This window comes from Melozone crissalis, unplaced genomic scaffold (assembly GCF_028551555.1).
Source record: "Melozone crissalis strain CALT ecotype California unplaced genomic scaffold, PUWL_Pcris_2 ptg000004l_1, whole genome shotgun sequence".
NCBI lineage: Eukaryota > Metazoa > Chordata > Aves > Passeriformes > Passerellidae > Melozone > Melozone crissalis.
Window position 1 is genome coordinate 10,299,106 of NW_026535782.1, and position 10,134 is coordinate 10,309,239.

Below are 10,134 nucleotides of genomic sequence, written 5' to 3' on the forward strand. Positions count from 1 at the left end.
AGCATGAGATAATTGATAACCAGAGGTGTGGGATGCTGCTTTTCAAACTGAGCAGAAAACTCTATTTAATATCTATTCAATCATAAAAAATTGTAGAGCCCCTGAGGTGTCAAAAATATGCTAATACACACATTCTAGTTTGTACTTGCATCATGGTTCTGCAAGCAGAGAGGCTCCTGTACTGTGATCTGCTTCCTACTGCCAAAACAGCATTTCAATGAATGAGAGAAGGAATAGCACATCCTCTTTTGTGGGATAAGGTTTTCTCTTCTGTCTCTTCAGCAGTAAATGTGTTTTGTTTTGATTGTCCATTTTTATATTGTTGTGAAATGTGTGGATTTAGGCAATTAGTTGTGTTCATAGTTATGGAAACAGAGCTTTATTAACTTCAGTTTCACTTTGTGAATTCTAGTGAGTACAAAATGCTGAACATAAGTACCTAGCCCCTCTCATTCTCTCCACATCTGGCACTCTAGCCATACTCCTAAAATATGAACTAAGTCTTTATTCTTGGAATGTTCACTATGAAGATTTATTATTCTCCACTGTCTTGAAGCCAGTATATTCCCTTATATTTCTGTAAATAAATGTGAAGTGTAACCATTTAGCGGTTCAAGAACATACCACAATAAAATAAATACAATAATCTAAGTAGTAAAATATCTTCACTTTCATCTGAAATTTAAGGGCCATTAAACTAAAGTATATCAGCACCTAAAGTGTATTTTTTTTAAATCAAAATCCAGTATATTATGTAAGATGGCATTCTAAAGACTGGTGATTCTTCTCACTTCTTCTAGTGGGTTTTGGACAACGTTCAAAATAATTAACCATGATGAAAGTTCTACAATGGAGATGAATAGTTAAGTAAGTTATAGATGAATTGAACATGCTTTTTGTTTTGCCATCTTTCGTTTTGAGTTTTCCAGTTTCAGAATTCTCAAGGTGTGAGTTTACAAAATGAACTAAAAATAAAAAGATATTGTGGTAAGACTGTGCTGTCTGATCAATTACATTCCTGGTATCTTAAAGGCCATAGTATGACAATACACAGCATTGCAATGAAACTTGTATTGCAAAACATGTAATCTGGTCATGTTTTAAGTGCTTTGGTTGCAGTGACTATGAAGAAATTTTTTTTTGGCTGCCATAAGGTAAAAATTTCTGATTTAAATGTAACAAAGTGAAACATCAGGAGCTTTCAATATGTTTTTGAAATGGCAATAAGAATTTTATTTTTCATTAGGATATGATTCATTATTTGCATGCTGGGCCTGATTATTTTGGAGAAAAGGCAAAAAAATTACTTTCAAAAAGCTTCATATACTCTGATACACTGCTAAAATAAATATAATAAAATAACAGTAAATACCTATTAAATGTATAATTTCTAATTTCAGCCTATCTGAACAAAATTTTATAGTCTTTTTCAAGTCATTATGAAGAAATTTTTTAGGGTATTTTAAGCTAGTAATACTGGTAGTAGTAGTAGTAGTATTTGTGTTTTTCAGGATCATAGTCCAAAAATTATTAAAGTCTTATTAAAATTTATACCTTACAAATAATATAATATCAATCATAAATCCTTTCAGTGGATAAATATTCTTATACTCATATGACACTGTATATAATCATAATTACTTTATATGAACTCACAGGATGGCAAACAATTGTGTGAAGCTTGGTTTTAAAAGATGAGTTAAGACTCAAGGATCCAGGACAGAATGAATTTGCTTCTTAGAGCCTTGTAAAATGTTCATTTCTAAGCCAGAAGGCAAACCCCATGGGCAGCTCAGAAATGGCTGCACTCTCGCAGAGCAGGCACGTTCAGCACTTGTGACTGACCCGGCAGCCTCAGGACCAGGCACTGCACTCTGACCAATGCTAGTGACCTGTAAATCAGGTTTTTCAGTGGGGGGATATAGGAATTAACAGTTTCTCTTAAAGAAATTTTAACTGGGATTTTTACGGAGACTTTCAAATGTTTAAAAGGATACTATGAAAACTTCTAGACAATTAGCTTACAAGGTTCATCTTCACTATATAACATTAAAATCAAGAGTATATATCAAAACTATGTGATTTAGAAAACAATCAGTTTATACTCAAGGTTAATTGCTGAAGGAATAAATTTGCATATAGAATTTGAGAAATAAAAAGGAACACTATTGAACATATTTGAATTGAGATTTTTTTTTTCCTTGTTAAAAGTCTCACAATTTTGTAACTTATTTTCAAGAATAAAACTTTAGATGCCTTTTTCTTTTTGTCCATTTGTTGCAGTATTAGATTTTTTTTTTACTTTTCACCACATGATAATTGAAAAGTATTTCAATTCCAGCATAACTTTATTTTTAAAATTATTAAAATTTAATATAATTCTGAAGAGCATATTAATAGCAAACACAAAAAATGTATTCCCTTACTATTTCTATAGTTATTATACTTTTTGAAGCAATAAAGGTTAGAATATAATTGCAAAGTAAACGTTCATTGTTATCCTCTTCCTGCAAACTTCTCATTTTTCCATACATTGCTTTGATGTCTTAAAGATGTCATCACTTAATATTTACCACCTGAAAGCTGTGCAATTTTGTTAATGTCAGTGCAACAGGAAAACTGCAGATTCTCATTCAAAATCTCTGATGTGCGCAATATTAATCTGAACATAGAATAACCTCCCAGACCCACTTTGTGCTTTGATGTTTCTTTAGTGTTGGAACAGTATTAGTCTACACAGCAGCTTTTGAAAAAACTTTTTCATGTATATGTCTTTTTAAAGCAGGATAATATCCATGACCTTGAAGTCCTGTAACTAGGTAGTGATTTGCAGACCAAAGGCATTGCCACTTAGCCTTTCAGATCACAAAGCCTCAGGGAAAAATTGGTTGTGATTTCTTCATATATTGTCATGGAAATACACCATAAGACAGAGCACATCTTGTGAGTCAGGTTTCATCAAGAACGGCTTTCAAAGCAACTAGGACTGAAAACATTATGCCCTGAGCTGATTATTAAATCTAATGTTCATATATTTGCTCTCAGGTGTAATGATTCTTTGGTAACTCTCATGATGTCTGATACTATTTTCCTGAAAGCCAAACAGTGGTGTAATCATACCTCATCTTTCCTCAGAAACCTGAGCTCTGACCATCCATAAATTCCAAAGAAAGATAGAAGACCTGGTTCTAATAAAATGCCTTAAATATTTGAAGGCTAGTTTTTGTAGAGCTAATGTTAAAGTATGTTCTTTTTGAAGCCAATGTATTTTGAGCAGTAGGCAGAGTATCACAAACCAGAAAAACTTTGAGTTGCTATGGATAATGAAATCACTCTCTCATCGAACCATAAGCTGACTGAGTGCAAACTCTTGGTTCTCTCCCCATAGTAAATTAAAACATGGTGATTTAAAACATTGGTGATTTTAAGCCATGCTTACATTTAGCTTGTTTGACAACAAGGATTTAGTCTAGAGAAGACTGAGAGGGGATATTAATGCACGTAAATCTCACAAAGGCAGGTGCCAAGAGGATGGTGCCAGACTCTCTTTGATGCTATCCAGTCACAGGGTGAGTAACAAGTCCATAAACTGAAACAAAATAAGATTTTCCTCAACACAAGGAAGAACTTTTTGCAATGAGGGTGGCAGAGCACTGGAAAAGGCTGACCAAGGATGTCATGAAGTCTCCCTCTCTGGACACATTCCAAACCCACCTGGATGTGTTCCCGTGTAACCTGCTCCAGCCCCCTGGCAGGGGCTTGGACTGGATGATCTGCAGAAGGCCTTTCCAATCCTAACAATTCTGTGATTTGGGGTTATTTATATTATGCTTATTTATATTTGCTTCATCATTAGGAAAAAGGGGTGGAAAGCTAAAAACTATCACTTGTGGAAATGTATTGATATGCTGCAATTGGACCACCTTGGATTTCTATCCTTGTTCCTGTTTGTTACTGAATTAATTTTCTTCACAGCAAGCCAAAATTATTAAACTGTTTCAGGGGGGTTTTTTTCTGAGACTTAATAGATGTTAAATTTTAGAAATATTTCCTGGATAGACAAATTACTGATGTCTTGGTGGACATAAAAGGACACTGTAAGGAGAGAATGATAGACCTCTGCATCTATAGCCCTAAGATAAACACACCATGGCTGGACTTCAAGTATAAAGGGAAAATGAAAAACTGATGAACTGTGAAAGAAATTGTGTGAATAAAAAATTGATTTAATTATTGATAGAGAAAATGAGCTCATGCTCAAGAATGGATTTGGAAGGAAAATCTCAAGTGAAGAGGAGAACAGTAGCATGGATTTAAAATAATAGGCATCAATTCACTGAAGAACCTGGTTATGAAGCAACAGATAATAGAATATGTCAAAGTAATGATGGTGGATTATAAATCTCATTCAAATTTATATATAGTAAAACAGAATGCCAGCTGTTATAGAGCGAAAGAAAACATGGGATCCGATGCCTGATGATCAGAATGTTGCCTGGTCTTTGCTTCTATTATTTTTAAGGCTGCAAAATAAAATCAGATGCATTCTACAGAGATGTTGTCCATAACCATAATCTCTCTCTTTCTTTAGTAATGCATCTTGGCTATTAGGCTATAAAGTATAAATCACAAGTTCTACATTATATTATCACAAGTTCTTCTCATTAATTGTTTGTAGAGTAACTTCTTTTTTCGGGAAGGATGCACAAATTGCACAAACCCTGACTGCAGTATTTCCAGATATTGTCTGAGATTCTGCAGGAGAGGTGGTCATCTTTTGGACCATGAAAGAAGCAAATAGAGGTTTCCCTCTGTAGCCACGAAGTTTTATATGAAAGCTTACATTTTCTTTTCCCACAAACTTTCTGAACTAAAGCATGAACCTTTTTTTAAAGGGTAGCTTAGGTTTGTAGATGCTAGAAAAAGCTTTGCTCTTTGAAGCAAAGTGTGAATCCAAACACAGGGAAATGAGATTTTAGCCATAATTGTATACTTGTACCAGGATGATTTTAGGCATTTCTATCTGCAGGATTCAGGATGCTGTGAACTGAGTTTGTATATCTTCCCCTTACATCCAATATAAATACACATATATGGGAAACTGAATATCTTTTTATACCTTTTCCTCACACTGTTTATTTTTGGTTTTGGGGTTTTTTTCATGTTGTCTCTACATTGCCCTTTAGGCTCAGCCCTGAGCCACTTGTAGTTTTAATTCATTAGGTAAATAATTCAATTTTACAAAAATTATTGTTGAAATATGCTAACATTGTCAACAGGTGACCTTTAAGGTCTCAATAACACTTGATGTCACAATTAAAAAAACATCTTTTACTGTTAACAAAGTTTGTGCACTTTTTAATGTAAATTAAAGACAGTGCTCTACTCTTTTCTGTCAGAAAACACTATAGATTTCTTTTTTCATTCAGGACTTCTAATATGTTCAATGTGAATGAAATTATTTTGCTGTCATATTATATACATTATGGAGGATTGTTAAAAGACTTTAACTTTCTCTCTATATTAATATTTTATACATGTATATTTGTTGTGAGTCATATATATTCATTGTGGGACTACATCTACAATAAATAAAAAATAAGTGCAAACTTGCTTTTAATCACGCACTGTGTTTTGATTACATGGAAAATATATTGGAAGATAAAGAATGATAAAGAACGGTCATGCCTATCTCTGTTTGTTTGCACTACCATAAATTCTATAGAAATTCTATTTTAAATTTCTAATGTGTCTACTTTCATTTTCTGTAGCTTCATTTTTGGTAGGTACATAATAAATTACAAATCATTCTGCTTTCCAATTTTTCTTCATCACAGTTTCATTTATCTTCTTGGAAACTAAATTCCTAGCATATAGACTTCCCTCCTTTCTCTGGTAGTCATGAGCTATTCTGATATCAGCTTGTGAGGAAAAGCTATGCTATGCAAGATCCTGTGTTCATTTTTCTCATTGCTGTACCTGAGCCCCCTCAAGAAGATGAAGCAATGCATCTGTGTACCTGTCATATATTATCCATACTCTCATTCTCTGCCCAAGGAGAAGAATTCTGTATGTAGCAAAGGGGGTCTTTCTGAACTCCAAACTCACTGCTGGAAACCTGCTAGAGAATTTTTTGGCAGAATACTATTTTTTCATTCCACTAGGACAACCATCAGATGCATTCACTCAAAATAATGAACACTACAACCACTCCCCCATCTTCTCAGACTATTCTCTTTGTCTTTTGTTGCTTTCATGCTATGAAAACAATGAATCCAAGTAAAATACCCCAATGTACAAATGGAAGATACAGATTAACTCATTTTCAGTAAAGCAAAATATCTGGTTTCCAGCAAATACATTAGAATGTTTCATTCTGATCAAAAATTGAAAAAGAAGAAAACAGTAAGACTGCTTGCCTATATAAATGCTTATATACAGTCACATCACAAAAAATATTTCCAAACTTCCTTTTTCATACCACTAAAAAAAAAGCCAAACTCCTAATTTCATATAAAGCCAGTATTTTGACTATATGTTAAAAACAAAACATAGACAGAATAATATATTAATTAGAAATCCAATTCTATTGTAAATCTGCCTAGAATTGCAACATTTCTCTGAGAAGAGAAAGCAGAACTGAGAAGGTAAATCAGCTTCTCTTGATTTCTTTTCAGTGTAATCTACGTTATCTTGCATTTTATATTTATTTCATAGAAGAGAGTTAAGGTTTATACCACAAAAGAGATACAACTGTTTGAGGATTTTCTGGGCTCTGATTTGAGATTTTCTTTACCCTCCTGATTTTATTGAAGATTCTTGAGAGGTTCCCAGAAATCCTCTGAGGAATCTGAAGGTACCACTGCTCCCAGATAAGGATAGCCACAGCTGCCTTTGCATCTGTCAACCTTTGTAGCAGCCTCTAGAGGTATTTAAGATCCCAGCTGTCCTTGATTACAAAGCACTTGAAGCTTTTGTTTCTTCAAACCATTGATCAGGGAAAATCGGGCACCTTTAGCATAGCTAACAGGTCATGATCCGTTTGTGCTTCAATTTGGGAAAAGAAGAAAATTAAAAATGTGAGGGATTAGCAAGTCTGCTCAGACTGGCTTTTGCATCCACTCATGAATGGCAGTGATGTACCACATCCCTGCCTTTGGTAGCTGATAGAATTGTCCCTGCAGTTTTGATGCCCTTGACCCAGGGGTGGTTCAGGAAGAGGGAGCAGCTCTGCAACAAGACTGAAGTTGTGAGTGAATGCTGTCAAATGATGCAGCTGAGCTGTGCTGATTGAGTCTGAAACTCAAAAGTGAATAAAAAGCAGTCATGGCAGTGGGAGCCTTCTTGCTGCAGAGGATGAAGGTCCCTGTCTGTTTTCCTGACCTGTCATCTAGGGAGGGCTCCAACTTAGCAAAGAGAATTCAGAGAATTCTGAAGTAAGAAAGGAGGGAACAGGGGCTATGTGAACAGAAAAATTCTAAAAATTAACAAGGCAGGGCTCAAGTGGGATTGCCCCAATCATATACATATCAGTCTTAGATCAGGACCAAGAACATCCTTGTTGATCAGTAATTCCTGTACTCTTCTTCAGACTCTTCTTCAGTCTTAATTACCTGAACATAATTGTTTCAAACACTTACTGAGTGTACCTTTGTCACTTCAAGAGCTTGTACATAACTTAGCCTTTTTTCTCATGACAAATTGTCAGTATTTTCTCCATTTTTCTTAAGCTTAGCTCACGATCCATGCCATGGGAGTAGTTTATTGTGATTTTTAAGTGATTAATTCTTTGCAAAAAATCCCTCTTACTTCAATTGATAACTTTAAATAATTAGCTAGAAAAGTTATTTTTCAGAGAGAAATTTGCACTCATTGCTAATGTGAGGGAGTTATAAACTGCCTAAGAGTTTGATCTTCTGACTTTCTTGGTACACCCAAAAGTAAACCCATTTTCCCAGAATTTTGAATACACCAGGATTAAATTTTTTCATGTAAAGTGCTGATCCTTTTGATGAAGATTCATTTTTTATTTCATTGGACTAGTTGAATAGTACAATGATATTAGCTGGAACTGCAGTTTTGACTTTTTCTTAGTGATTACAGCAGATGGCTATAAAAACAATAATAGTATTAACAATAATCCAGTGCTAAAAGTTCCATTTCTACCCTTCATGAAAGCCTAGTGAAAACATTCATAGAGGCTGTGCAGTCACAGTAGAAAGTAAAATACAATGCCAGATCTTTAGTCACATACTAAAATCCCACCAGACTTGAATTTGCTCGTGTGTATTTCTGTCTTCACTTGTTATTGAGAGCAGAAAACAGCATTTGATATCAAGCCAAGGGATAAAATTTCACCTTATAAAAGATGCATTTATTCAATATATACAGTACAACAGATATTCAGGGTTTTTTTAGCCAAGTTTCAGAATATACTCATATTCCAGAAAAAATGTTTAAAGGAGAAAATTCAAAAGCATAGTCAGCCATCCTCAGTATCTTCAAATTACTTCTCTGCTAATTTAAACACTAATTGCTATGGGGCTAATGCTGATCACTGATGATTAAAATATTTCACATAAAAACCTTTTTCAACCTTTCACTTACTGGGAAAGAGCTTTGGAATTGTTCGGGATTTTTGTCTGGAGCTAAACTGACAAAGAAGTACAGTTCCTATTTAAGAAACTAAATTAGTTTCTGAAGCAAATTTCTTCATAATTATCTATAGTGAAAGATTCGTACTTGAAGTCTGACTGCCTCCCTTTTCTAGTATACAGTATGTCAAAGTGATGGATCTGTCACAGTATGAATCCTGGGACAACAGGGACAGCATTGCCTCCAAGTGGAGGAAAGAAGGAAACGTGTTAAAGGAGTGTGTTCTAGTTTAGAAAACCCAGTGACCAAAATGTCTAATCCTGGATACAATCACGTTGAAAACTCCTCTTTCTCTTCTTTTATGTGGCCTTAATAACCACACGTGCTCTGTCTAAGCATCATCCTGTTTCATCCCATTGTTTCGCTTTAAGCAAATGGTGGAGTTCATTGGCCAAGCTCCTCTACGGTGACAGTAACTTTTTACTAAGATGTATTTTCAGTTTATGAATCACTTTGAAGAAATTAAGTTTTTTTCTAAAACAAAAGCTTTAAAAACCCTTCTGAGTTCTTTTGTTCTTTTTGGAAAAATATGGGTGTGGCTTCAGATGATTGTATGTTTTCCTTATTAAAACTTTATCTAATGTTGAATCTTTATTTTTCCACTTATGTCTGAAGTAGGAAAATTTCAAGGTGGAAAATTTTTGGAAAAGTCCATTAGTAACATGAACAGTAAAGGTTCACTACACATCAGCATGAGAATGTGTTCTATTGCAAGTTCAGTGAATGGTCTCTTTTATGAATTTTCAGGTACTATGACAACACCATTTCCCTCTATCAGGGACTAACTGCCTTGGAACAATGACAAAAGTCATAGTTTCATACACAGTTAAACCCCAGTGAATTACTTCACTGTGAGGTGGTGAGACACTCAAACTGGTTGCCCTGTGAATACTCCATCCCAGAAAGTATTTGAGGTGAAGGTAGATGGGACATGTGTCCCAAAAATTGATGATAAAATATCTAAATATCATTAAATCTAACAAAAATTTTTTTCACATAGTCTTCTGTGATAGTTTTCATGTACCAGAGTTTATGTTTTGGTCTCAACAAAAAAATCCTGAGGCAGTCAAGTGTTAACTTTAATCACTATTGAAGATTTTACTTCAGGAATCTGAAAATGGATTGTTTTTAGAGTATGTGTTAATATTTCAGGAGTCTTGCATAAATAAGAAATTTATTAATCAATTAATCATAACCTAAGGATTAATTAAAGGCAGTAAAATCAAACCACATTGTATAATAAATTAATCTTTCATTTTTTCCTTGAAGAGAAGGAAAAAAATGCACTTGAGAGAAAACTACATGGTATATATTAAGAGAAGTTTTGTACCTTTGTTCCCATCCAGAAAATTTTCTCAGAAGTCCTACAAAGACCTCCATGAAATTAGTGTAAGAGGACAAAGATGAGAAAACCCAGACCAATTTAGAAACATGTTGCTTGGCCATCAGCTTTTTGTACTTTATCTGGCTTAAAAATTG